This window comes from Canis lupus, chromosome 6 (assembly GCF_048164855.1).
Source record: "Canis lupus baileyi chromosome 6, mCanLup2.hap1, whole genome shotgun sequence".
NCBI classification, from domain to species: domain Eukaryota; kingdom Metazoa; phylum Chordata; class Mammalia; order Carnivora; family Canidae; genus Canis; species Canis lupus.
The window spans coordinates 75,491,058-75,495,000 of record NC_132843.1 but is presented as its reverse complement, the minus strand read 5'-3'; the positions used below and the strand labels follow the sequence as shown (position 1 = coordinate 75,495,000).

The window sequence follows — 3,943 nt, the reverse complement described above, 5'->3', positions numbered from 1 at the left end:
TAAGACAAAAACATAAATAAATAAATAAAAGGCATCCAGTTTGGAAAGGGAGAAGTAAAACTATCCTTATTCATAGTCCACATAGACAATTCTGTAGAGTCTACAAAAAGGCTCCTGGAACTAGTAAGGGAGTCAAGCAAGACTGTAGAATACAAGACTAAGAACACAAAACATTGTCTTTCTAAATGTACAAAAATCTTCCGTGTTTCTGTATACCAGCAATGAACGATCAGGAATTGAAGTTGAAAATTACAATTTACAGTAGCATAAAAAATGTGAAATACGTAAGTTTAACTTTGATAAAGGTTATGAAAAACTGTGCAGTGAAAATGAGGAAACATTGCTGACAGAGGTTAAAGAAGATCCAAGGAAATGGAGAGAGGTATTTTGTTTGTGGATCAGAAGACTCAGTGTTACCAATACAGCAATTCCCCCCAAATCTATCTATAAATTCAATAAATATTAATCAAAATTCCAATAGACATTTTTTGTAGAACTTGACAAGCTTATTCTAAAATTTCTGAAGAAATTCAAGGGACTGAGAATAGATGAAACAGCTTTGAAAAAGAATAAATTTGGAGAGCTCATGTGTTCTGATTTCAAGACATATCACAGGCTATAGTACTCAAGACAGTGTGTAAAGATAAATAGACCAAGGAAACAGAATAGGGAGTCTAGAAATAGACCTGCACGCATATGGATAACTGATTTTTGACAAAGACGTAAAGGCATTTGGTGAAGAAGGGATGGTCTTTTCAGCAAATGGTGCTGTAACTGTTGAATATCCCGGTTTTTAAAAAATAAATTTTGATCCTTACCACACATCACACACAAAACTGGATCATAGATTTAAGTATACGACTCAAAGTTATGAAACTTCCAGAAGAAAACATGAGAGAAAGTCTTGGTGATCATATCTTAAGCAAAGATTCCAAAGATACGATGACAAGAGCACAATCCACAAAAGAACAAGTTGATAAATACGACTGCCAAAATTAAAAGCTTCTGCTTTTCAGACGGCACTGTTAATAAGAGAATGTAAAGACCAGGCACAGACTGGAATAAGATATTTGCAAAGCATATATCTAATAAAAGACTTGTATCCAGAAAATACAAACTTTGTATTAAGAAGCAAACAATTTGCGCTTGCTTTGGCAGCATTTACACTAAAATTGGAATGATACAGAAAAGATTAGCATGGCCCTTGTGCAAGGATGACATGCACATTTGTGAAGTGTTCCATAATTTTTTTATGTCGTGGCCTACAGGCCAGTAAAAGATTCACATTATAAAAACAACAACAACAGAACAGAAACAAACAATTCAATCTAAAAACAGCATAAGATTTGAATAGATACTTCACCAAAAATTCTTTAAAAAACCAAACTGACGGGACCCCTGGGTGGCTCAGTGGTTGAGCGTCTGCCTTCAGCACAGGTAGTAATCTTGGGGTCCTGGGATCAAATCCCACATCAGGCTTCCTGCAAGGGGCCAGCTTCTCCCTCTGCCTATGTCTCTGCCTCTCTCTCTATCTTTCATGAATAAATAAATAAAATCTTTAAATTAAATAAAATAAAACGAAACTGACGTTTATAATATGATCCAACCATTTCACTATAAGGCATTTACCGTAGAGAAAACAAAGTATATGTCCATACAAAAACATCACAAAATGTTCATAGCAGCTTTATTTGCAATAGTTTGAAACTAGAAACAGCCAAATGTCCATTAGAAGGTGAACAAATAAAGAAATTGTGATATATCTGTATAATGGATACTCAACAATAACAAGAAATGAACTATTCATACATGTAACACTGTGAATGACTCTCATGGATGAATTATATTAAATTAAAGAAGCCAGACAGAAAAGGCTATATACTATGTGATGTTACTTATATACTAGCAAACCCAAACTAATCCATACTGTCAGAAAGTAGGTTAGTAGTTGCCTGGGCAGCAGGGGGAGTGGGGTCATGAGTGAGAGGGACAGGAGAGAAGGATTACAATGGAGCAAGAGAAAACTGTTGGAGGTGCTGCATATGTTCACAATTTGACTGAGGTGATGGTTTGATGGGTGTATACCTATGGCATAGGTATACAGCTTATTAAATTGCACACTTTAGTTATAATTTCAGAAAGAAATCAAGTGAAAATTGTTCCTTCCTTCTAGATCCTAGTTAGGTTTAGAGATGAGCATGTCTTAACGTCATCTAGCCCAGGGCTGTCCAATATGGTAACCACTAGCTTCATGTGACCATTTGAATTTAAATTAATTACAACTATAATGAAAAATTTCATTTCTTAGTTGCAATAGGCACATTAAAGGCACATCAGGAGCCATATGTGGCTAGTGGCCATCCTATTGGATGGCACAGATTATAGAATATTTCTTTCATCAGAGAAAAGTTCTCTTGGACAGGTCTTTCCTAGATTCTATAGAGAACTGGGGATTGTCATAGTCTCATCAATACCTTTACAAACAACTGAGATCTTTTGCTGGCCGTCTATTGAGAAGTTACTTTGTGCCAGAAACCACCCTTTACATGAATTACCTCTAATTCTTACAAGGAAAGACTAAGGGTCCGAGAGGATTAACTAATTTCCTAAAGCTCATCGCTACTAAGTGGTGAGGCTAAAATGTAACCGTACAACTATCTAACCCCAAAGCCTGAACTCTTAGGCTATTCTCATATATCCTGTGGCTAGACCACACCTTTTTCATTTTATACGTGTGAAGATTTTCTTTTTAGCTTCAACCATGAAGTCTTACATTTATCCCTCCTAAATTTTATCTTGCTGGATTAAATTTACTGCTCCAGATTGTCAAAATATTTCAGGATCCTCATCCTGTCATTCCATATGCCCATGAACTTCCCAAGGTCCATGTCTTTAGCAACTTTGATAAGCATGGCTTCCTAAACTCCATCCAAGTGGTGATTAAAATCAATAGGTCAAGGGACTGGGTGGAATACTGTGGGCAGCTATTAGAAATCCCCCTTTAGGCCAACATCAGTTCACCAGTCTATACTCATTGAGGTACTAGCATCATGTACCATCCCTGTTCTTATATCAAGATTCTGTAGTTCGAGCCTAATACCCCTTTAGCATCATCTGGAATCATATACTAATATTAATTAGCTGATCTGACTAGCTTACAGATGTCATCAAACAATATCTGCTTCTAAACAAACATGGTACCTGGGGGGATCAAGATATGGGCCTTAACACCTTGGGAGTTAGGGACCATGGGCCATAGGGGCCATATGGGTCACTCAGTGGGTTAAGCATCTACCTCTTGATTTCAACTCAAGTTGTGATCTGAGGGTTGTGAGATTGAGCCCCTTGTCGGGCTCCCTGCTCAGCTGGGAGTCTGCTTGAGATCCTCTCTCTCTCTCTTGCATTATCTCTCTCTCTATCCATCTCTCTGCCCCTCACCCTGCTCACATGAACACTTTCTCTCTCTCTCTCTCAATTAAATAAATAAATCTTTAAAAAATAGGTATCAGACCCTAGTATTGGTGTCTGTCATTTCCCACATAGCTGTCCTCTTCCTCCTCAGCTGCCCCAACTCTGAAGTGATTGTTTTAGGTCTGTTGCCCCCCAAAACCAAACTAACTCAAAAACAATGGCTTCAAACAACAATAATCATTTATTTGCTTGTGGCAATTTTGGGCATGGCTTGGCAAGAGCACTTTGTTTTTACTCCACATGGCATCAGCTAGGGTGGCTGGAAGGACAGCTGGGGACTGGCATGATGAGGCTCCTCTGACACAAGCTCATGAAGTATATCAACTCTGAGGACCCTGTGATCCTGCCTCATGCTCTCCTGCCACCCGCCTCCCCCTCACTTCCAAACTCTGCCCATGTCGACCAACATGTGTTTCCCAGACTTGCCCTCCTCAGGCATCTTCAGGCTTCTGTCTAGCATGGCTTTTCTTCC

The 3,943-nt window shown here is 38.5% G+C and overlaps 1 non-coding gene across 1 annotated transcript; it reads left to right on the top strand.

Moving 5' to 3' along the window:
* The first annotated feature begins 1,146 nt into the window (after positions 1 to 1,146).
* Positions 1,147 to 1,249, top strand: LOC140636185 (U6 spliceosomal RNA). Its single transcript, XR_012033487.1, has one exon. It is a non-coding gene; the product is annotated as a U6 spliceosomal RNA (small nuclear RNA).
* The last annotated feature ends 2,694 nt before the right edge of the window (positions 1,250 to 3,943 follow it).